At 40.7% G+C, this 26,245-nt stretch overlaps 1 protein-coding gene and 1 non-coding gene across 11 annotated transcripts in view; one reads left to right on the forward strand and one right to left on the reverse strand.

Annotated features, from left to right (window-relative positions):
- NCKAP5 (NCK associated protein 5) overlaps positions 1–26,245 on the forward strand; it is a 974,611-nt gene that overhangs the window by 303,989 nt on the left and 644,377 nt on the right. The window lies entirely within an intron of this gene.
- LOC116638023 lies at positions 1,045–1,151 on the reverse strand. The gene has a single exon (XR_004300597.1). It is a non-coding gene; the product is annotated as a U6 spliceosomal RNA (small nuclear RNA).

Below are 26,245 nucleotides of genomic sequence, written 5' to 3' on the forward strand. Positions count from 1 at the left end.
AGCCAAAGGATGACTTTGGCATAGTTTGTGTAATGGGAATACTGAGAATGTAGAGCCAGAAACAGACACGTGGTTAGTTAATTTCAACGTAACGGAACAGATACTGAGATATGCTCAGGCTTATATTGGACTATAACTGAAGGGCTTGTAACCAAGAATCCTTTAGGGGAGACCTGATGCATCTTAAAGGGAAAAAGTGTCACCAAGGTCAAGAAAGGAAAGGACAGCATGCCACACAACGGAAATGATATGAGCAAACGTCCAGAGGTGTGAACTAATGCAGTGTGTCCAGTGAGGTAACAACTACCACTTTGGTGTTATTGGAGCTTAAGGCCAGGGGTGGAGGGAAATGGGCTTGGATCTGGAGGAGGGATACTATTCAAGTCAGGCCTTTTATGACAAGCAAATGACTAAATACAGTGTCTTAAAAAGATAGGAACTCTTGAAGTACTGATGTTTTTTGAGCAAGCTAGTGACTTGACCCAATTTGCATTTTAGAAAGATGCCCAACTCCATTCTGGAGAGTGGAATGAGGCGGGGGGGGGGGGGGGGCAAGACTAAAAATAAGAAGATGGATCAAGAGGTCATTTTCAAAGCACAGACTTTTCCAGTGATCGAACCACTTTGTCTCAAATATGAGGGAGCAAGGACAAGCTGAGGGCCCATTTGTGCCCTCTCTAACTACAAAGATCTTTACTTAAATTCATTATTTTGAAGGTGACTTTAGCTATGTCCTGTTAACATTAAATTGTTAATAAATTGGTTTAATATTGTATTATAAAAACTATTTTCATTTTTAGAATAGATTTAGTCCATTTCTCTGCTTTGAAGCAGAATATCTAAGTGATTATGGACACTTAAGAGTTTCTTTCATTTTAAAGGCTATAAGAAAAATGTATTTTCAGTGTGTGTGTATATGGCCCAACTATTAGGAGTTAAGTGTTGGGTGACTATAGTTTTGGATGAATGGACAAGACATAGTACAATATCCAGGGGTGGGAAAGCATGTACTCAGCTTTTTTCATCTCTCTGTCAAACATTTTTTTAAATATGGAATGCTTCACCAATTTATGTGTCACCCGAATGCAGGGGCCACGCGAATCTTCTCTGCATCATTCTAATTTTAGTGTCTGTGCTGCTGAAGTGAGCACTCTGTCAAACATTTTTGAGGGCTTACTAGGTGACAGGAACTGTTCTGAGCAAGAATAAAGCAGTCACGTGCAAAGCAGACAGGAACCTTGCCCTTAACAGAAATTTCAATCTAGCAAATATGTCCCATAATACCATTTATGCAGGCCTTGCTTTTCAGATTGATCAAGACTCTCAGTTCCTTGGCATTTTCCAGCTGCCCACCAATTGTCCTTGAATAGAGTGAGAAGAAATGTTCACAATCAACATAGATTTCCGGACTCCCTAGAAAATAGCATAAAGCTCTCCCTACCTCTTTCAATTTAATGCAAATACTAACTTTATGCTATCTCCTGTTATCCCTAAGCCCTAATTAAAATAGTATAGTAGACTTTAATAACTTCAGTCATAAAATTTTAGATAATTCTCGAGAAGTATAAATACTGAGTTTTGACTCCTGGATGAATGACTTTCTAGTTTGTGGTAAAAAGGGCTTTCTCCAAATTTCAACAGAAGTAATTAAATTCCCAAATGTGCAATAATGTCTTGATCTGGTAATACAGCCCTGCGATGTCCTCACCTGCATCCTTTCCTTTAGTTCCCCATCAGCTATATGATCCTTTGACATCGGGAGTTCAGTGCATTGGCCAGAAAATCAGAGCTCTGTCTTCGCATTCATGCCACCTGGCTTTCCCATATTCCTTTGACAGCTCTAGGCAAGGACAGCAGAGCTGCAGGGAAAGCGGTAAAAATGGTGATGAAATACTTTGTTCCTTCCTTACATAGTCAGTATTTATTTTATATTGTTAACTCTGCACACATAGGGATAAAATATACATCCTCCAGTTTTTTAAAATAGTTGGTCCCTGGGGCGCCTTAGTGGCTCAGTCAGTTAAGCATCTGCCTTCAGCTCAGGTCTTGATCGCTGGGTCCTGGACCGAATCCTACATCAGGCTCCCCGCTCAGCAGAGTCTGCTTCTCCCTCTCCCTGCCACTCCCCCTGCTTGTGCTCTCTCTCCCTCTCTCTGTCAATTAAATAAATAAAATCTTAAAAAAAAAAAAAAGGTTGTTCCCTAGCACCATGAGAGGTGGCTAATAAAAATATAAGGTACCCGTCCGAGATGGGATTTGAGATACAAAAACATTGCTCCTTCAAATGTGAAAAACAGACTCGTGGCTTTTACCATGGTATTTTGCTCAAAGATCGAATTCAAAGAATATAGATTTTTTTTTAAAGAGAAAATGCAAATATGTGGCCACGAAATGACTATACTCTGTGCAATGTTTGTGGAAATTCTCTGCTTTGCTAGGTTGGATTTAAGAAACCTTCTTGGAAACTCTGGACTCCAAGGTGTCCTGATTTGTTTTCAGGTGTGTGGGTGTTGTAAGAAACGGATTGAAGAGAAGTCAAGGTCAGAAGAAAAGAAAAAAAAAACAAGTTTTGGTAATAAGTAATCACAGGACGGTAAAATCTTTTGACTCAAAATACAACTCAGAATGCAAACCCCAATCTGCTATCTCTGTGAGAAAAGCAAATATTTCCAGCTGTATCTAAACATCTTGAAAGCAAAAATTCAAGGAAAGAATTGCCTCTTGTATGTGATATTAGCATCTCCCGTCTTGAAAAGTTCTGTTAATATGAATCATAATAAGATGATCTGTGAGTAGATAGACGCAGAACTTTTTATTCACATCTCCATACATTTTATTTGCATATAAAGTGGCATATTTGTACTCAACAATAACTAGCCCTGGAGGAGTGATATTTAATAGGAGAATATAATTATCCCATCAGGCCATAAACATTTTCTTTAGGGAAATGACTACAGTTTAAGATAGTTTCATAATGACTCTTGTAAAGTACCACACTCTTACCAATTGAGCCAAAGAAAAAATTTAAGCTACAAAAATATTATGATTTCATTTGGATAAAATATCTGTTTTCACTTATCCACAGTTTTAGGAGTGATACACATAAAGGTCAATGAGCTATTAAATGTTTAATTTTGATTCTGTGTGAAGACCTCAAGCAATTATTTTAAGTACAAATATTAGGAACTGAAAATATTTTATTGTATACCATGTTAACCACCCAAAATTGTTTTATTCTTCGTCTCAGATAATGACATTATTATAGAAGCTAGATAGAATATATGTAGTTAATACTTCTGGTCACTAAAAGTGGCCTCTTCAGGATGTCTGATTGTATGCCTTGCATTCATTGGTGCTCTTTAGACCAAGCATTGTTTTCTAAGCTTTTAGAATGTGTCACCTAGATAGCTATAATGTCTCAATATTTTAAAAAGTTACATATATAGTCCTGCACACAAACTAGAAAAACTAGAAGCTAACTTATTTGTTTGCTCTTCTAATATTGGTAGAGGTATTCTCTTAGGAATCAGCAGGCTTGCACCATCACATTGCTTTTAGCATTAATAAAGCCAGGTGACGATTCAGTTATCTTCCATAGAACTTTCTTGTTATTAGTTGATGCATCAGACCAACTGCTGAGAATTCCCCAGGCCCGAACTGCTGGAGAATTTGTTCCTTACCCCAACCTGATGTGTAATGATGACATCAAGGGGGCCCCAGTGCTTGGGTAGGGAAGGGAGTCGGAACAGGTAATGAAGGAGCCTGAGGTTAAGTGTTACATACTGAGCCTAAGGAAGAATTGAGAAGTCAGTGAGATGTGAGAATAGTCAGAGCAAATGCCCGGATATTACCATGTCTGGCCAACTGCCTTCCAGCCTTAAAGACTGTGGCAATGTCTCCTCCCTTAGGATATTAGGCAATATTCCAGTTTGTTCCTTCTGCAACTGCTTCATACTGAATTTGCTGACTGGAGTGCCTAAGTCACACTTTGTATTTGTAGGCTGATTTTACAAGGTCTCAGTACTACAGCTCTTGGATATTTGTCATATCAAAGTTCAGTTCCCTTGAGTTTGTGAATAACTGCCTTCAAAGTCCACCCGGAGCCTTGGCTCAGTCTTGAGCTTCCAGCAAGCCAAGCTTGTTTGGCCAAAAGCTGTGGAGTCACAAGACTTTAAATATTAGATATTTCTTTTTTTGGCTTCTATTTTGCCAACATCTGGACAATGGATATGGAGACCGTTTCTCAGCCTATGTTCTTCTGGAAATCCCATATGTATTGACAAAGGGAAATTAATTTGGATAGTATAAAAATGGCCTCATTTTGGCCCCCAAGCCGGTGGGATTTCTGGCCGGAGTCTTCCGCGTCAGACATCTTCCTGAGTTGGGGCAATCCACGTAAATCACTGGTGGGCCCACCAGATCAGATCACGGTCTGAATGTGAACACTTGCTTCCCTTTGTGTGGGTAGAGAGCACCCAGTCTCATCCTTCTACCCTCAGCCACTCAGCTGCCCCAACGTGGTGAGGCAGGCCCTGCCACTACCAAGCTATCAGCAGCGTCCCTGCAAAGGCTGGGACAAGAGCTGCGCCAGCCATCAGCATGTGCTTAGGTGTGCCCTCACCTTCCTCCTCTTCCTAGACCCCTGCCCAACACACTCTTGACGCAGGTTTGGTGTTTTCGTCTGTGCCTCGTAACTTATGCCATACTGGGTCTGGGACAGCTCTTGCCTTGGGAGCAGTGGTGCCTCATTCATTCATTGACTCGCCCATGTATTCATTCAAGATATATTCACTGAGCACCTAATACAGGTCAGGCCCAGTGTTAGATGCTAGGGGAGAAGGCAGGGACAGAGCAGACAAAACTCCCTGCCATCATGGACTTGCCATCCTCGCGGGGAAGACAGATCATAAAGAAAACAAATAAGCAAAAAGTATAGAAAGTGATGAGCACTGTGAGGAAATACAAGCAGGGAGCAGATAGAGTGTTGAGCTTGTGACTTTAAGTAAGGTGTTTGGGGAAGACTCTCCTTTGAGAAAAGATCTGAAAGAGGGAATGCAAGAGAAGACAGAGGCTTCACGAAGCATGTCATACTTTACTCCACTTTACTCGATGGGGTCCTGGGAAGCCCTGAAGGGTTTGAGCAGGAGAATGAGCTGACGTGACTTGCATTTTGATGGTGTCACTCTGGCTGTTCTGCAGGGCAAGGGCAGAGGCAGGGAGACCTGTTTGGAGGCCGATGCAGTCATCCAGGTAGATGGGGATGGTGGCGGGGGGGCAGCAGGTGGGGTGGGGAGCAGCAGGGTTCTGCCTGTATTTCAAAGAGGAAGTGACCAGCAGTGTTCTTGATGGATTTGGTGTGTGGTGGAGAGAAGGGAAGAGTCAAAGATGCCAGGTTTGGCCCCCGGGTTGGATAGCCAAGGATAGCCTTGCATGTCTGAAGGGGAGGAGACCAAAGGGGAGCAGGTGATGGGGAGGCAGCTCCAGGTGAGGAGCACTAAGTCCCCTCTGCACTTTTTCTATGAAACAAGGAAATCATCTTAGACACGGGGGGGGGGGGGGGGGGGGGGGGAATGATACACCTAAAACAACTTTATAATAGAGTTCACATTCACTTAATAATGCCCAACTCTTAAGCACTGTACATTTTTTCATTCAACCTTCACAAAAGTGTGATGACTATTATTATTTATAATAATAATTGCTATATACTTAATGATTGTTATAATTATATAATTGTCACATTATTATAATAATTGCACTTGTCATTATAGAGTAGATGACTTTCGTGTCATTATAACTACTACTGCTATTTACAGATGAAAAAAAATTAAGGCTCAAAGAAGGTAAATTGCTTGCATAAAGTTCCTCAGCTTATGAACACCAAGTTTTAAACTTGGGTCTGTCTCATTCCAAAGTTGGGTTTTTTAAATGACTAAATGAGCCACATGGGCAGCAACCTACAAAGGTGATGCAAGAGATTTTTGTTTTTGCTTTTTCCTGAAGCTATTAACCACTTTGTTTCTGTTGCCCATGAAGCTGTGAATTGAGCTTTTATTCATTCAGTCCTCAGCTACAAAGTAATCATCTCCCATACAGCAAGCTCCTGCTGGTCCTGGGGATACATATTGTGCAAATATGCCCCCGCCTTCTTACAGCTTTTATATCTGTAGAAACAGATATAAAATTTTCACTGTGACAAACAGTTCAAAGGAAAGGTCCAGGGCATGGTGAGGGCATTTAATAGAAAATGTGACCTAGTCTGGGGATGGAATGATGATTTAGCTGAGCTGATACAAGTAGGAGCTATCCAGGCAAATGGGGGTGGGGAGGGAAAGTGTTTCAGGCAGAGAGAACAGGTGCAAAGGCCCTGTGGCGGGAAGAAACATTGCACATCCTGCATCATGTCCTAGGAACTTCAAGAAGGTCTGTGTCACAGGGGCTCAGGAGCCAGAAGTGAGGGGGCGGGGGGCACAAGACAAAAGCTGGAGGTCTCCACAGGCCAATCAGACACAGAACTCTGAGCGGCTTGACGACATAATTTATCATCCAAACTGCCATACTTTTGAGTGCACTAAAATGTTAAATTGGATAGTTTGTTGGCACTACATGTGTGAACCAGGTCTGTCCGGACCAACCTGGAATGATAATCCCACTATTTATGGGCCAATATAAGAATTTTAGTCCTTATTCTAAGAGTTGATGGGAAGCCAGTAACAGGTTTGGCAAAGAGGGGAGAGTTGGCACAATCAGGTTTGCATTTTTAAAAGATCACCCCGAATTTAGTGAACAGTACTGACCAACATCTATTTTCTGGATGTTGTGTTTATGGTTACATAAAAAGTTATCATTGGGAAAGCTAAATGAAGGGTGCAAGGAACTCTCTGTTCTAATTTTGCACTTCTTGTGAGTTTTAATTTATTTCAAAATGTGAAAAAAAATTAAGCTTACTCTGGTTGCTGAGAAGATAAGAGCTAGGCCAGTTGGAAACACAGGATTCAGAGGGGAGGCTAGTTCTGTAGACCATGCAAGAGTTGAGGGCAAAATAGTATGACGGCACTGGAAAGAAGTGAACTGATTCAAGAGATACTTAAAATGCAAAGACAGCAGGTTACTCTGAACTTCTCATCTCTTTATGGTCACTGAGATTTCTACCAGGAGAAATACCTGAAGAAGAGCAGGCAGGGGGCATTGGGGCTGTTCTTATTCTTCAATCTCTCTTTTTTTTTTTAAAGATTATTTATTTGAGAGAGAGAGAGGGAGGGAGGGAGAGAAAGAATGAGAGAGCACAAGCGGGGGGAGGGAGAAGCAGACTCCCCCTGAACAAGGAGCCTGATCCGGGGCTCGATCCCAGGACCCCAGGATCATGACCTGAGCTGAAGGCAGCCGCTTAACCAACTGAGCCACCCAGGCACCCCCAGGCTGCACTTCTAACAACCATTTCCCTCTTGGTCTTCTGAGGGCAGTCAAAATACTGCCAGGAAAAGCAAATTCATTTATCACACTATGATCTCTTCACTTATTTCTAGGGAAACAAACATCTCCCCAAACCAAAAGCCACAGAATGGTGATAACAGGGTTTGAATTTACCACATACAAATAATTAAAATATACCCTTTCCCTTTTTTGTGGATAGAGAGAAAGCAGGGGAAAGGAAAGAGTTGATAGGAAATTTTTAGACTAGGGAATGAGAGGTAGAGAAGGAAATGTGCTCAAAATAAACTGCTTTTGAAAAAATAATGTGCTTGAGAGTTATTTTGGGGAGAGCATATTTTATACTACTCAGAACCAGAGAAAGCCACCAGTCCTGAAAAACATCTAATAAGAAATATTTTGGTATTTACTTATTTTTTATTTGCTTACACATCTTTGGTGATTTTCTAAACTTTAGCTCTTCTTTGTTATGTGTCTTCTTATTTCTCCTAAGTCCTTTCCAGTTGGGCAGGAGGTTACGGTCTTGATAACATGAATCACCTTTGCCGGATATTGAACTTCATTCATTAACCATCATCAGGAGATTGTTGTTTGCGTTGTTTTTTTACAGTATGAAGGTGGCAGGCGTCAGGAAGAGAAAGAAGTGTCTTTGCGTTTAGCAGTCTCTGGGCCTGTATTGCTCATGATCAAGAGAATACAAATTGCAGACAGCATGCATCGTTCTCCGTGGTAGTGCTGGGCATTTGGGAATGTAGGGAAGTGATTGATATTGGCACAGTATGGCGGTAACGTTGTTCTTCAAAGTTTCCAAGAACTACTCCCACCCCAAACCAGGAAATGCGGATTTTGTGTTTTGTCACACTAGGTAGATTAATAAAATAAATGGATGGGGATTTAGATATTGGGATGATTTCTAAACAGTATTCTCCAAATAAAACTTTAGGTAAGAATGGACCCCTGCTTACCAAATAGTTATATTCTAGAAGGCACTTGTTTGAAACTTGGAATGGATTTCTTTCAGGTTTATTGAGGCATAATTGGCAAATACAAATTATGTGTGTGTCTGTGTGTATGTACACTAGAGATCTACCTTCCCAACAAATTTCAAGGAAATCTTGCCATTTGCAACAGCATGGATGGACTGGAAGATATAATGCTAAGTAAAATAAGCCAGACACAAGGGCTCAGTCAGTTAAGTCAACTCTTGATTTTGGCTCCGGTCATGATCTCAGGGCTGTGGGATCAAGCCCTATGTCTGGCTCTGTGCTGGGCGTCAAGCCTGTTTAAGATTCTCTCTCTCCATCTCCCTTTGCCACTCACCTCTCTCTGTCCTTCTCTTTAAAAACAAAACAAAACAAAACAAAACAAAACAGACAAAAAAAAAAAAAAACAAGACACAGAAAGACAAACATTGCATGATTCCACTTATATGTAGAACCTAAAAAAGTTAAGCCTCACACCAACGTCCCAAGGATTTTTCCAGCACGCTTCCTGCCTTCAGTTACTTCACTTCCTTTATCCCCAGTGATCTTTTTGGTCTACTTCATCTCAACTCCCATGCCACATCCCGACCACCTTCAAAGTCACAGTGTGATCATCCCACCCCAGACCACATCCTTTTGTCCTCCCAGATGACTTTGAAAAGCATCCCCAACTTTATGGAGGACTTCAGTTCTTTGGTTCTATCACTGCCTTTCCTATCCCTTGTCCAATTTAACTCCTTTAAAAATAAAGCCATACCACCTACGCCCATGCCACAATTGAATTAGAATCACTTGGGGTGGGACCCAGGTGTTCATATTTTTCAAAGCTCCGTGGTGAGTATGATGGGTAGCCAGGGTTGAGAACTGGTGCTCCATCTTCTGAACATCAACACATCCAGTTCTCTAGTTGATAGGTAAGAAATCTCTTTTGGTTTCTTAATAAGTATTGATATGGATTTTAACAGGGTCAGTCTGTAAATGGATTATTCCTTAATAACTGTAGCTTCAGGAACATGAATGGCTTTAACAGGGGAGAGATTTTTGGTCTGTTCTTCACACATCTCCCTGTAACGGTTGCCTCCTCCCCAGGGGCTCCTTAAAGGCCCGAGTCCCTGTCATTCTAAGCGAGTGGTTCTCTAACGATGCCTCAATGGCACAATCACTAAGATCATCTAGAGCAGGTGACCTCCACATCTGTATCTCCCTTACTGACCTGTCCCCTGACTTTTATATATCCTGCTGCCTACTTGATGTCTCCACTCGGATGTCAATAAATCTCACCTAAAATGCCCAAAACTAAACTTGTGATTTTCCCTCTACCCCTGCTCTTGTCTCGGTGTTCTTCATTTCAGCTAATGGCCCCACATGGTAGCTAAGCCTGTTATTCACGTAGTAGCTAAGTTTCAGAAATTCTTGAGGTCGTCTTTGACTTATCACTTCCTCTCTTATCCAAGCCATCAGTGACTTCCGGTAGATTTACCTATCAGTTATATTCCAAACCTGAGCGTTTCTTCCAACATCTACCTCTACCACTCCACTCTGAGCCCTTTCATTCTTACCTAGATACCCTCCTCTGTGGTCATCACGTTTTCACCTTTGCAGGGGGCACATTTACTGCAGTGCACTCTTTCCTATTCTTTCCCCAGCAGCCAGACTGATTCTTTAAGAAGGTAAATCAGGTCACATCATTGCCTGCTCAGAACTCTTCATTGAATCCCAACTCTTGCATAAAGAGTTCACATTCCTCCCAGTGCCAACAAAGCCATCGATGATCTAGCCCCTGCCTGTCTGTCCTCATACAGTGGCCTTTCTGTTCCTCAGACATATGAGATATATTTCCTGCCTCAGGGCCTTTGTGCTTACTGTTTCTGCCCCACTCCCCCAATTCTTTACTTCATGACTTCATGGCTTCTTTCCTCTTCATTTAGGTCACTGTTCAAATGTCATTAGCCCAAGAATGATTCCAGCCGCTTGCCTAAAAGATCCACCCTTCCCTCTAATATCTGGCCACTTAACATGATTTGTTTCTTTATATCATGTCCAGGCGTGAGCTGGAGGGGGCTTATCCTGCTGCTCTATAGTCCTGACTGTACACATCACATTGTCACATTGATTGTGACATTGCACTGGTAGTTTGAGATTGTCCCAGGTGGGAGTATTTACACTATGGCAAAAGCTACAAATCAAGTGATCCCTCGCCAATGCTTGTTGAACATTTATACCACTGTTAATGACTACATGAATGCAGATTATGAACTTATGTGTTTTGGATGGTCTCCCGCAATAGGACTTAAGCTCCGTGAGCACAGAGACTTAGTATGACTTTTGCATATGATCACATTTTAACTGTCTATGATGGTACCTGGACATAGTTGGCATGCAGTCAATGTTTACTGAGTCGATGGATGGAGAGATGTGTGGTTGTGTGAATGAATGAATGAATGAAAAGTCAGATTTTGGTGGTCTCATCGCAATACTCAGAAAAAATTTTTCAAAGGGTCGAATTTCTTTCTTCTTCCTTATATCTTCCTTAATGATCGGTCTCTGCAATATTTCTCTGCTCTAAACACAAGTACACAGGTTTTCTTTCTTTCTTTCATCCTTTCTTTCCTTTTTTTTACATGTGATTTCTTTTTGCAGGCATATTGTGTTTGTCATTTTCTGCTAATAACATTTTTCTTCCTTTCATGTCTGTCTAAATTAAACATACCAATATTTTTTGGTATCGTTCAGCCATACAGCCTGGAAACCCAGGCAAAGGTACGTGATGGCTAGTACGTTGTTACTACATCACATCACGTGCTATGTCTGGTGACATAACATGATGAGTTTAACGTGTTGGTCCTCATGAGTAGTGCCTGGCTCAGAGCACCGCCGAAGTTCTGAGGCGTGCAGTCATCAGCACCCACATCTGCGATGCATGGCCGCGGAGGATCTGTGTCTCTGAGTTCTACTGAATAAACCTTCACCTTCAGTACTCCTCAGAAGATGGCATCGAGGGAGTTTACATCTGGTGAGCCTGCAGCCCCCTTTACAGGGTCACTTCCTGCCATCTAGCTTTGGAGATCGTCTTCTCACCCGCCTCCCAATGTTCCGTCATGAAGAGATGGTGTGTGTCCTGTGGGAACCACTGTGGTGACCTTCTCTTAGCCTGTCAAGTGTGGGCACTAATTAATCACAACAGGATGAAATCTGTCCAAACATCCCCAGTGTTCTCAGCCTTTCAGGCCTTCTGAACAAAGAACACAGTGACCTCTGGGTGCTTTGGTCTCTGAGCACATTACAGAAATCTTTTCCTAAAAGAGGCACAACTCAGAGTTGCAGGACTAAATGATCCCACCCAGTGCATGCGCAGTGCAGATTGGGAGGGGGATGCATGGAGAGGCATTATTGTGCAACAATCACAAAGCTGTCGGTGATTTTCTAAAGGACAAAATATCTTTGAGAAAAGCATAGTAGCAGAAGGCTGGATGAGGACAGCCATCCAAGCTGTCCTGGGCTCTCTGAGTCTGGCTTGCACAGCTGGTTCTGGGTGGGCAGAGGATGATTAGCATGGAAAGGGGTGGGAGGCAGGCTTATCTCTTGTCTCCTCCTAATTGATCAGAAGCACATTCTACTTACTCCCTTTATGTCCCCAAGAGCCGTCCGCATTTATCACAACATGGTTCACGCATCCTCTGCATAAGATCATCTGTAATACTAGCTATAATGTAGGCTCCTGGGTTCCACCCCAGACCTACTGCATCAGAATCTCAGTAGATGTTGGTTTTCTTCTCCTCTCCATTTCTTTTCCCTGAGGCCCTCAAGAATGTGTTGGCTCATGTTTTATTTTCCCATGCATCAGTAAATGCTTACAATAATTAAATTGAAGCTTATGAAATTGCTGATATGTGGCCATGTTTGAGTGGCAAAACTGGCAACTTAATGTGGTGGTTCTAAGTAATGCTAAATTCCAGGCCCTGTCTCAGGTGCTGGAAATGCAAAGACCAAAAAAAAAAAAAGAAAAAGATCCTTGACCACAAGGTGTTCAGAATGTGGGTGGAGAGACACACAGGTGGAGATCATCTAGGGTGGTTGTGTGGTGGGTGCTGTGCTAATGAACAGCTGGTAATTTTGTCTGTCTGTTTTTGTTTTCAGCTAGTAAGTTTTTACAGGACATTTGAACACCAGAGTTATGAAATATAGATTATTTAAAAATTATTTAAATAAATTTTCAGATGACAGATCCATAACAGGCTCTCAAGGGAAGTTAGCATGGCACTCCTCGAGCTTGATGTTAAGGAAAAAACATATATCCAGTAAAGTGATGATTTTCAATGGCGGGTCCCAGGATGGGGAGAATAAGAATATCAAGGTCACTTGAAGGTCTCTTTTGAATTACATACTTCTCTTCCCATGGGAGCATCTGCTGTATTGCTGTGAGCAAGGAAGCCCATCCCCTCACTCCTTAGAGGCACTGCCTGAAGAAGTAACTGTCTGTGAGCAGAGAGATCCATAGCCTTCAGCTGTAGGGACTCAAAAAAAAAAAAAAAATTGAGAGTTGCTGCTCACTTTCAGAGTGACAAGTCAGAGATAGGTGCTAGGTCTGGCCCAGGTGGTAACTTCTTATGCTGTTATATTTTGACATTTTTACAGCCATGTAAAAATTGTAAGAAATATTGATCTTATGGGATAAATGAGTGTAGTTGTAGGAGATAACAAGGATAGATTTGATCCGATGGTCTTTATCATTCATTCAGAAGTGGCTGGCAATTCAAGGAATTGACAATGGTAAAGAAAAAAAAAAAAGCTAGGAAAGAAAGACCTGTGAAAACCTGTGACCACACCTAGCATGGCTCGGATGAATCCAATGACATGGAATGGTATCTAAATAAAACCATTTGGTCATGTTCTTTGGGAAGTCTGGAAACAATGATGCTCCTTGAGGCTATGAGCTGGCTGCTGGGATAGAGAAGAAAACAGGAGCTCAGTCAGGCCTAAGAAGTGAAATGCTTAGTTGCTAGAATGCCTTCTCTTTTTCAAAATATGCTTGTAGAATCCCACTTAATCCCATCCTTCCACAAATAAATCTTGTCTACTCTACCAGTGGGGACTATCACCATCACTGAACTCTTATTGCCTTCACTATTTTATGTCACTCAACTTATGTTTATTAAGGTCTCTTGTTGTGAGTCATTCATTACCTCTTTCTTGGCTTTGTCAACCAGATTGTAAAGCTCTTTGAGGGCAGGTGTTATATCTTCCTTGTCTCTGCTTTTCGCACATTTCGTTAAGGGGTATCGAGAGACATTTTTGTAAGTCAAAACAATTGCATTATATAGGATCCAACTTAAGGAGAATAAAGTCTTAATAAATATTTGTAGAATGTAGAGCGAGGAGGAAGAAAAGAAGAAGATTGAGACTCCCAACGTTTAAAATACCATGAGTTGTTTTTTGGTTTTTTAATTTTTTGAGGGGTTTGTTTGGGTTTTTTTGGTAAAACGTAGTTTAGCCAGAGAAAAGGGCTTTTGAGGGGAAATGGGTTCTTTGAACATTCCTTAAGATGAAGAAAACTGTTTCTCATTCCTAAAGTGATAACTAGAATTTATTATCCTCAATTTAAGCAAGAAGTCATTTACCTCCAAGCTATAAAAATATTGCAGTCAACTCCAAATAATTATGAATAAGTTGCTATTACTATGATCTGATGTAATTCTCAAATGCTTGACCTTTGCTTCATGAAAAGCCAGCCTTTGTGTGCATGTCAGCTGGTATAATTAAAAAACATAATAATTGGCTTGCCAGGGAATATTTATTTTGGGAAGTTCAGTGAAGACCAAGTGTGCAGGGCATGGGGTTGGGATTGGCTTTCTAACCCCAGGAAGCTAAAATAACCAGAAGACTGCCAGCAGTGGTCACTGCATTTGCTTCTGAAACCAAACTTTTAAATATAATTTTATTTATATATATATATATTTTAAATAAGCTCTACATCCAATGTGTGGGGCTTGAACTCACAACCCTGAGATTAAGAGCTACACGTCTACTGAGTGAGCCAGCCAGCTGCCCCCTGAAAACCAAACTTTTAAAACCAAAGACCATGTGAATGTTTCTGGAACTGTAGCTGGTATGATGCTTTTTAAATTGACTTGTTTTCCATAAAGCATATGGCCTACTTATAGGATGGCACAAAATAGGGCAAATATCAGTGAAAGGTAGTTTAGAAAGTAAATGAGATTAGTATTTTAAATAACTAGCTGTTCTTCCCCAAAGTTAACATGCATAGCACTTTATCAGTTGCTAATTACAAACTGAAGAATCACCTTGTCAAAAGACACCCTATCTTTTTCACTCTGGCTCTAGATTTTCTTAATTATTTCCCCTTATTGGTATCAAACAGAAGCCTATCTGTTTTAGTAGAAATAAATTAATGGCTGCCACTGAGCATATTAATGATGTTTGGTTAAAATATGGCTCCTTCGTCTCTGATCCTAGCAGCCCAGCCCACTTGTTCAGTTCGCTCCCCTTCACACAACACATAAAGATTCTTAAATGTCAAAAGTCATGAAATTCTTCATTCTTCCTTGTTTCAAAGTCCAAGCCTTCAAAGACCAAAGCAACCCACTGTTTATATGCTTTATTAAAAATAGCTCAGAGGCATGGATTCACAGCCCAAGGGATCTATTTCATAAAACTTTTTTTTTTCTCCCCTAACTTAACCTTGTGTTCTTTTTAAAGATCAAAAGAGAAAATGTTTCATAACTTCTCATTATTTCTAGAAGATTCTTTCCTCTGGCAGATTCACTTTAAAAAATGTATACAATGCAACATTTCTCTCTGTGGCAGAAGTGACTTAGGAGAGAGAAACAAGATGAATAATTAAATTCTCAAGAATTTATGTTATATTAGCAACTTTGATTTTTTTCTTAGCATGTCACAATAGCTGGGTCATACAGCAAGGGGAAAGTGGCCTTGTATGTTGAAGCATATGTGTCACAGAACCTTCTCTTGGAAAGGAGGAATACTTGTCTACAGTAAAACAGGGAATTCTTGGGTTCTAGTCTTGCTGGCACCACCAAACACTTAATAGTTCTTTTGCTTCAGCAAATCTCTTATCAGTACCTCAGCATATCAAATAGAGCTTGATACTCATTATCTCTGCTGGAATGCTGTAGGAATGAACATAATTGATCAGTGATGGTGCAGTAGGATTTAATCTTTCAGAATGAGAGCTGCACTGTAGGACAGGGGTGCGTTATCCGGTTGCTGGTATATGGGTCAAGGCCTTCTTAGGCTGTGGATGCTTGTGTAATTTACTCTATTGCTAATGAGCCGGAATGCAGTGGTAAACCATGCGTGTACATTTTTTCCTAGCAGAATTTCATTCTCATTAGTAGTAACTGGCATGTTTTTATAGGACTCTAGCATCTTTGAACATTTATTGGTATCCCTGGACAATAGCACGTTGCTATCACTGTGCAGGACTTCAGTCCTTCACACCATTAGAAACCAAGTGCCTGGGATGATAAACTGATGTGTTTTTTTTGTCCTAACCAAATTATTAAATTTAGAAATTTGACTTAAGCAAAAACCTCAAGAAACCAATCAGTTTTCCTTTAATCGTGCCCTTTAAATTTTCTGAGAATCTTTACTATTACTTGCTAACATTTAAATCCACACTGCTTAAAAATTTGATTCGAACATGTATACTTGATGGAATAAAACATGTTTAAATGTCTGAGGATAGCACATATCATAGCATTTGTTTATAGTCTAAAGAATCAGTTGCTAACTTTGAAGGCAAGTTTGCTTAGGCTTATGTGTTCTTTGCTATCGCATGATATTATCATGAGGATGCTCCATCTTTTCCAAGGAGATTGATTATTGTATAATGAGGATATTAGTTTACTACGGCTGCCATAATAACATACCTCACACTGAGTGGCTTAAACAGCAGAAATTTATTTTCTCACCGTCCTGGAGGCTGGAAGTCTGAGATTAAGATGGCGGCAGATCTGGTTCCTTCTGCGGCCTCTCTTCTTGGCTCGCAGATGGCCACCGTCTCACTGTGTGTTCATGTGGTTGTCTCTCTGTGTGTGCCTGTGGCTGATGTCTCTCTCTGTGTCCCAATCTTCTCTTCTTAGGGGGACACCAGTCATATTGGATTAGGCACCACTCTAACGATCCCATTTTAATTCAATCACCTCTTTAAAGGCCCTATCTTCAAACACAGTTCTGTTTTGAGGTACTGAGGGTTGGTGTGAATTTTGGTGGGATGCAATTCAGCCCCAAACAATGAGGCAAATTCTACATCAGTCTGGTTTGAACCCATTCCTGTAACAAAGATGTTTAGCAGAGCATTAATGCAGAGCTCCAGTTTATCAACCCGCATCTTAAGTTTGCCCTGAATTTGGAGCACCCAGGACATGAGCAATTTCAAGCCAGTGAAGACTCGAGGGCCAGAGAAGTTCAGATGAAGGTCAAGGAGTGCTAAACAGTGGCAGAGCTAAATTTAAAACCCAGGTATGCTACGTGTGGACTGAATATGTCCTGTAGGAAATAAAAATTGTCCATTGTCATGACATATGATTCTTCATAACAATACAATGAAGAAGACGGGGCAGGGCTGGGAGGGGAGCAGAAAGCACAGTGGCTGAGCAGCCTGACTTCTAATACAGCCACAAGGGGTTCGCTGATTTATGACAGGAGCCTCCAAAGGATCTGATGCGTTTCCTTGTCTAGTATTTACTATAACAACCTCATTTATGTGTCTCTGCTAAACACCTAGGATCCTGGGGCCAAATCAGGGTGACATTATGTAATGAATGCCTACTGTGTTCTTGAAGCAGTGAGATGTAGTTGGGGACACAGGCTGACCACATGTCACTTTCAGAGGTGGACTCATTCTTCATCATTTTGGCAGCAAAAGAGAAGTCGTTACCTAAAAACCATAACCCTTCATTCTACAAATGAGATAATTCAAGGCCACAGTGATGGGGGAACTTAATCCAATATCCCAGCTTATTCCGGGTTCATCTACAATTAGGGCTACTGTCTTGTCATCCTGAGTGCCTCTCCCTCTCACTTCAACTCACTGACTCCATTGATCTTTGAAATGATTATTCATGCCTTTGCTTTTAAGACGTTTTCAACCTGGGGTTTCATGCATTTCCCTCGACAGTTCACCATAATGAAAAGCCAGGTGTGGGCATTCTCTTCAATTGGAGACATAACCGAGACAGTCATATCAAAAGGCAAAATCGTCATGAAGTTCAGTCCTTGTGTTAAAGCATGTTTGCTGGTGCTGTTTGCACGTGGCAGGGTTAAAGAAAAGAAGAAACTTAGCCTTTGACCCAGCAGACCTGGGTTTGAGTCCCAGGTCAGCCACTTGCTTGCTGTTGGATAGAACACAAACGACATTCTTTGTCTGCATTTGTTTGCTTATCTGTATGGATGCTAACAATAATTGCCTGCCCACATATGGTAAGGAATTGCAAAAATACATGTTTTATTGAACTTAATGTCAGGTACACCCAAGACAGTCAGTAAATGGTATCTATCTCTTCCCTGTTTTTCTCTCAGAGCTCTAAGAAATTATGGCTATTTTAGTAGACAGAAGGTGTGATTTTTCAACCCTCTCTATTGGTAGAAGACCTCTACCCCTTTATTCTTGGAATATCAGATACTTAAGACCATAAAATAGAGAAATTTCTACCTACTTCAGTGCTGACATATAATAATCAGCAATGTCTTAAGAGCAAAATGCCTTGAAAACCTCCAAATACAATATAAAGTGTCAAATGTGAAGCCTGACTAGCCATTCATTTTGCTTTAAGAAATTTATACCCCACTTTTTATACAAAGATTAACATAAAAAATCAATTTGGGGAACTGAAATAGAAAATAAAATATCAGTTCTAATTACTTCACTTAACAAAGTAACTCTTAAAGATGGCAATAATTTTCATAATAGGCAATTGATTATAATAGTAATGTGAGAAGTGAATAATTATTTAAACTCAGCTTTTAATGGGTTTTTTTATGACAACACAGAATATGTAAAAATTAAGATATGTATGCACAATCAATATATCATTAGGCTAAAATTTTTATTTGACTTTTTTATGGTTTCTTATTCTATGCATTTTTATAGAGTGAGTGACAGATTTAAAATGAAGGAGATTTACAGTAAAGGTAAAATATATACAGGATTAAGGAGCTTTTTCTTTTGGTGATACCCAGCCCTCAAACAATAGACTGATTTTTAGCTTTCTCCCTACATAAATGATAATATCCAGTCTTTGCTTGTATGTGTTTGTTCAACTAAAGGAAGGGGAAAAGGTGAATTCATTCCAGCTCAAGTACCAATTAGTGGCCAGATAGGAAGAATTACCAGAAATCTAGGAACTAAGATCTGGGTTATTTTTCTGTTGTGAAGGATGGCGTTTTGCTTGTTTGAAGCAAAAAAAAAAAAAAAAAAAAGCTTTGATTAGTAGGAGTGGGAAGGGAAGGAACTCTAACACAGTAACTATAGATCAGAGAGCAGATCTCCCAGCTCCATTGAGATATCCTACAGATATGCAACAGCTAGATAAGTTACCTTTCCCCTCTGCGCCTACATTCGGGCATCCGTCAAATGTGGATGACAATAAGGCTCCCACCACTGGGCGGCACAGAACTTAAGGAAGATAGCTTATGTAAAACACTTAGCATGATGCATGCCATGCAATTAGCACTCAGCAAATGTTTGCCTTTATTAAGGAAGGTAGTGAACAACCACAAGAAAATGAGCATGTGCTTGGATTTCTATACATCCTCGATTCACAGGAAAGACCCAACTCAGCCAGGGTTTAGAGGAGCTGGTTCCCCTTCTCAAGATGAAAAATCTAACATCAGTAAGCTGTTTTCTGCCCTGCGCCAGTGTGAGGAGCACCGTAATTCAGGAATTTTACTGATTACTTTCTGGCAAAGCATCTGGTGCTCCACACTTTAATTAGCATGCACTGCTATTTCTCCTGTGAGAGATGCAGCAGTCCTCTTGAAGGGGACAGTTATGAATGGGGAACAGCTTGATAACAAAGCCAAATCTACATGCACTCCATTGAGGGAAATTCCTTTTATGTGCAAATGTGGAGAAATAGTAATGGGCAGTGTAGAGTGAGAGAAGTAGTGTGGACTTGGGAGCTGAACAGTTATAGGGCTGATCTCTACACGGCCACTCACCGCCTCTGTGATCTCAGACACGTTGTCCAACTCTCGTGAGCGATCACTTATGAAATAAGGGAAATGATAGCTACTTGCTGGGAAGATTCAATGAAATAAGATTGTGAACGTAACGTGCCTGAGGTGACATCTGTCCCATGGCATGCCCTCCACGACAGATCATTTTAACCACCACTATCATGAGCGTTGCTGTGCCAACTCACTGCTGAGGAGGTGCAGCTAAGCTTTACATAGCACCAGCTTTACAAATATTCATTAATTCATGCGATCCTCTTAAAATCCATATGAAGTAGCAATCATATTCGTATAATTCCCATTTTACAGATAAGGAAACTGAGGCACAAAGCAGCTGAAGGACTTGCCTGAGGTTAAAAAGCCAGTGAATTACAGAACTAGGCCTGACCCCAAGCCAGGGTCCACACTCATACCACTGAAATAAGCCATCTCTGAAGGATGATAACTGGCTTTCCTTCCTCCTCTGCTCCTCCTTCTCATAGGAAATTGAGTCCCTCCCATAGCACTTATCACACTGCCTTGTACTAGATTCACGTATGCACGTGGCTCCCTTGGGAGACTGCAAGATCCTTCCCCGTCTTTGTCACTTTCAGTTCCACGAGGTACCCTATGCTGTCCCTCACCAGGTAGGTGAGCCACAAATAGTATAAAAATTGAGGCAAAGAAGATTGGAGAAGTTTTCTCTGATAGGACAGTCTTGTCACATGGTGTTTAGCAATGCAGTCTGATTGACTCTCAGGGCGTTTTCAGACATGACGATGGTAAAGTCTTCGAAGGAAGAAGAGAAGGTGGTAGATCACCACCACTCCCAACGCTACTAATTCAGAGATGTTGAAAAGGTGACAGCATGTGACTTACATGGATAGTAGTTGTAGGAATGAATGGCCATTAAGCATTTCTGTGTGATTTCACTTCCACACTATATTTGTTGATTTCGCCAAGGCCATGGCTTTTCCTAGTTGTGGGAGGAAGGGGAGAGCATTGGTTACATATTAAGGGCTGAGCAGGCTTCAAACTCAGACCAAGGGACCCTGTAGCCTGTGCTTTTCCAACATACTATGTGCTCATCCATGACTTCTTCAAATTCCAGGACCCAGGTTTTATGTAAAAATAAATAAATATATAACTATCTACACATTATCACCCCCCCTTTTTTTTTTGTCTAAAATGACTCAAAAATGAATTAGCCACCTATGGCCTGTAAAACTCTTGGGGCTGTAAATCAGAGCAGTAGAAATTGTACTTTCTGCACCAACTCTGTGAAGATTTCATTTGTAGAGGCTTTGTATTCATTCTCATAGTTAATATTAAGGGACAAGTCAGAGAACCAGTGGCAAATTTTAGACTCATAATGAATTATTCTAAAAAAGAACTAGCAAGGAGTCCCATTGTTGGGTAATAGAAACTCTTTTTATTTTTTTTACCAGAATTTTCTCTCAAAAGGGAACCTTTTAGAGAAGTGGTATCAAGTGGTCCACCTCTGCAGTGATGGATTTACTCACGAAATGCTCAGCCCACAGCTCATGCATCTAACCTGCTTTGGCTATCGACACGCCGTCTGACTCTGAGCATGTCATTTAACCTCCCACCTCGGGTGACCCATCTGTGAAGTGAGAGAAAGGTTACAAATGACAGAGTGAAACAAATGGCAGAGTAGAAGAGTAGAAGAAGTACTTAAATTTTTTACTGTGGAATACTAGAGGCCTAGGGGTACATGCATGAATATACATTTCTATTTACTTTATCATTAACCCCCAAATCCTTTAAAATTTTTTTTGTTCAATTGCATGGAAAATATTTCTAAAATGTTCAAGTCTTAAGCACAGGCATGCCAATAATTCCATCTTTCTGTGCTGACTAGATGATTATTGCCTCTGGGTCAATATTCTAAAAATCCTTTCTCTGTGTAAGACATTGGGAACTTGACCACTCAGTCAGCTGGCTCCAGGAAAAGTAATGCCATTTGTTTCTTTGGCTGAAATGAGCATATCCTCTTGAGCTTTGATTCTTTCTTCTAAAAAAAATGGGATATTAGACCTGAATCTGGTTAATGAGGTGCCTCAGTTCATTGGATTCTGGTTAATAGGGGCTTGCAGTATTTGTTTAGGATGGAATGTTTCATTTGATGCTTGATAGTGTTTAGAAGGCAATTTCTTTAGCCCAGAGAGGCAAAGTTGCGTTAAAAAAATAATTCAAGAGGAAATGTTACATTGAACATGTTTTGTCAGGGCACTTGGTTCTTGAGCTTAGAAATAATTAAGTGTCCCCATTAGATGCAAAGCTCTGAGGTGATGCTCTTGAAGTTTCCCTGAAGGCACGCTTCTTTATCACATGGAACCGCCTTTCTTGACTATTCAGAAATGGCAGAGTTAGACAGGATTTGACACATATGTGACACATACGTGAGCTAAATATAGCTGCCTGGGGGAAGGAGGAGACGTAATTCCTGACAGTTGTGTAAATAGCCTCCACTCCTACCAGCTGGAGAACCATCTGAGAAACAGCCCAACCTCCACTCCGGGTCACCGTCCTCAAACTAAGGGAGCAGGAAAGGGAAGTCAATATGTTATCTTCCCAGCCATTGCTTGTCACTTTGCATGTGGGAACGTGGCGTGCTCCCTTCCTAGCTACTGGATGGGCACTCTTGTCTGGCAGCTTCCCACACCCTCAGGTAACATCAGCCTGCAGCCCAGCTGCCCTCGCTAAGGCTCAGCCACTTAAAACAGGTTCTGGGTTGGCTGGTTATGCACTGAAGTGGAAAAGCAGTACCCAAGTCATCCCCAAGATTTAGCGAGGACACAATAATTGCTTTCCTTTCAAGCGTAGGTGATGCATTTGCCACCATGGAGTATAACATGTGCTGTTCTCAGTCATAACAGGAGCGACGGGAGAGAAACGCAGGAGGAAATAGAAAATGTCAAAGAGCTCGGGGTTGGAAATTGCATTTTGCAGATGCCATTAAGCTCTGTCAGGAGAGAAGATGAAAATGCTAATTGACAGATTTAGTTGTGTTTTATTGTCTGCGAGCTGCTGAGTAAGTCATCAGATGATGCTGTTTAATCATTAATGTAAAACTTCCGAGAAATTCGTCAGGCATTTGCTATTCATCTTATACCCTTTCCACAGAGGTGTCTTAAACCACTCTACCCTGGCAGCAAGGAGAGGAGAAAGAGTATAAATATTTATATTCAGCCCCAGAACTGATAAAAGTTTATCTGTGCAGCACAAGAATATTAATTATAGTGTAAAAAATTCAGTATCAGTCAAGGACAACTAGAATATCTCTTATATTTCACCTAAAATTACACGCACATTCACTTACACACACATATTCACCCAGAGTTTCTTCACTCGTATGGTCATAGCAAGTGCATGGCACGTTGGTGTGTGTGTGTACGTGTGTGTCTGTGTATGCGTGCCTCCATGTGTGAATTAAATAACATGTTCATTGTCCAGAGCGTATGCTCAGTATTTTTGGCTGTCATGAACACTATATGATGCAGTAAGTTAAAATAAATTAATGGACTTAGAAATTATTTTTCTTTTTGTTAATAGATGCTTTATGCCATAAACCTGTCTTTTTAAAAGGCAATATACAACACATCCTTTTTTTAAAAAAAAATTATTGATATATTTAATAAGAAACAAAACACTTATTTTCTTGCCCACATTCCCTTCTAATTCTGGAAAATAATGCCCAATATTACATCCTCTGTCATTTTCATAACATCCGTGCCCCTCAGGTTAGAGGCTACTGCTCAAGGGGAATTGGAGAACACTGAAACCACACAGATTCCTCAGACTTGTCCCAAACCCACATATCAGAAGACCAGAATTCATGTTGTGAGACTTCATATTGTCAGATTTTGTGAAGCTGGGCAGAGCAGTGGTGAGCACTCCTTTCCTGCCCATTTGGAGGACAGTGTGTGAAGGTCTGTCTTTGCATCCGGCGCCACCATTAACAAGGAACCAGTACCACAGACTGGGGGCTTAAACAACAGATACCTATTCTCTCACAGTTCTGGAGGCTGAAAGTCCAAGATAAAGGTGTTGGCAAGGTCAGTTTCATTGTGAGGCTTCTCTCCTGGGCTTGTAGATGGCTGTCTTTTCCTGAGATGTCCACGTGGTCTTTCTTCTGTGCCTCTCTATGTCCTAACTGCCTCTTCTTATAGGGACACCAGCCATGTTGGATCAGAGCCCACCCTAATGATCTTATTTCATATTAGTCACCTCTTTAAAGGCCATATCTTCAAACACAGTCACATTCTGAGATTCTGGGGATTAGGACTTAAAACATGTGAAGTTGGGGGGTACACAATTCAGCTCACAGTACAGTCCTTTGTCTTCTTTAGTGTATCTAAAATTCTGGAGCATTCAGGAGTTATAAAATTCATGTGATCTGTCCCAGCATTAGCTCTGATGAATAAATTAATTAATAGAGTAATCACTGGAGGTATCATAGTGCAAATACTCCCCCTCATATGTAACCTGAATTTCATAATTCAAGTGAGTTTACATTACAGCCACTGTTGAGTCCATCCTCCCCTCCCATTTCTCTCCAAGGCCTTGCCCCCACATCTGATTTTATCAGATTTTCTCTTTCTCTCTCTGTCTCTCTCTCTTTTTTTTTTTTTTTTAAGGCTTGACTCTTTACTAAAACTGATGGTGTCTTTGGTAGGTAAATTCCACCTTGAGCTCCTCTGCTTCCATCTCTATTTTTTTTTTTTTTTCGCTTTTGCTAGGTTAACTGGAAAACTGTGAAGTATTTGAAGCATACCTGGAAGTCCCTCTTCTTTTTAGGTGCTATCCCTAGCACCTGCTCCCTTGTCCACTGGCCACTTTGCTATCCCCTGCTTGCTTCTTGTCCATCATGGGCCTGGGCACTGCAAAGTAGGAGTAGCCAATGAAGCAAGACAGGAAGGCCGAGCCACTCCTGATGGCTCTCTCAGTGTAGCCTCTATCTTAAAACAGCCCAGTGGTCTCCTTCTCAGACTTCTTCAATAATTATTCTTCAATAACTTGGTGGAAAACCTAATTCCATCTTCTGAAGGCTTAATAGAGAAGGTTTAATAGCTAATGTATATGGGTAAAGGAAATAGTTAAATGAAACTCTAAATGTTTCCTTAAATGAATTCCTTTTTATTGTCTTACTTTTTCTTTATAATAAGAGGTTCATAGTAACTACAGGGCATTTACACATAAAGGGTATATTTAATCATTTGTCTTATGATTATGGACACCCAAGGGGAATAAAAATCTAATATTATGATTGCTATAAGTTTTTCTTTCCCTGAAAGTTTCCAGCATTTAATGATATTTCAGCACTGCTCATCCAAGGTTGAAATGCAAGTTCATTTTAAATTATACATGAGGCATGCACTAGTCTACCTTTCAAATAAAATTTATATATATATATATATATATATATATATATATATTTTCATTTGTAGATGGGTTGGTTGCTTTCACTCCTTGTTACCAGCACATCATAATTGAGTTCACAGTGTTTGATTTTTTCCTCCATGTTTATATTATGTGTTCATTATTTAATGATCTTAAATTTTTAACACTTTGGCTGTCAAAGTATGTCAAGTACTATCCAGGCAGTGGAGACTCTAGGAGCTGTATCTGGTGGCAAGAGAAGTCAGAAAGTGTTAATCACTTTTGGCTTCTACTTCTGCCTCTGTCTTGTGTCTCGACTTTTTCCTCTTAAAATATATTACGTTTTAAATATCTTGATTCTCGTAAGAGCTCAGCTGCTCTGTTTAAGACAAAATAGGTAAAAAGAAAATACCAGTCTACCCCAAGCCTCTGCATCTTGTGCTTTGTCCCTTTCCCCAAATCTCCATTTGCTATTTTCCACGTGAAACTGGCATAATGAAAGCAACGTGCAATGAATTTGAGGACTGAGTATAGGATTTCCAATTTGCAGGACCTCCTAAAATCAACATGAGAAGATCACCATAGTCTGTTCTATAGTAAGAGACAGCATGTTGGAATGGGAGAACACAGCTTTGGTGGTATAGGGACATGATTTCAATTCTGGGTTCTACCAGTTAGGTAAGTGTGGGCTGAACAGAGGTAGGTGGGGAGGAGATTGATGGTCATTGATTGAGCTCTGAGGATGTGGACAGTGCCTGGTCTGCGTCAGAGTTTTTCAGCCTTTATACCATTGATATCTTGGACAGGAAAATTCTTCATTGTGGGGACGGTCCTGAACATTTGTAGGATGCTTAGCAGCATCCCTGGCTTCTACCCACTCCCTGGCAGTATCACCTCCCTTCTTTCCCAGGTATGACAACCAAACCAAAAATGTCTCCTGTGTTCAAAGTCATCCCTCCCTCCCCCTGCAGTGAGAAGCACTGGTCTACATGTTCCCTTTTAGACTCATCACAGGAGGAACCCTTCAGGTATGAATATCCTATTGTCATATGAAGAATCTGCAGCTAAAGAAGGAAAAATATTTAAGGATTTTTCCAACTCCTTAAGAATTTTAGCAACTGTATTAAATGTATTTAGCCGTTTTTAAACACTATAAAAATCTTAACAAACACTGCTTTCCTAGATCCTAGAGGGAGAGAGTTATTATTTCTATCCATTTCCTTCATTGCTAA

Source organism: Phoca vitulina, unplaced genomic scaffold (assembly GCF_004348235.1).
Source record: "Phoca vitulina isolate PV1807 unplaced genomic scaffold, GSC_HSeal_1.0 scaffold1, whole genome shotgun sequence".
Lineage (NCBI taxonomy): Eukaryota > Metazoa > Chordata > Mammalia > Carnivora > Phocidae > Phoca > Phoca vitulina.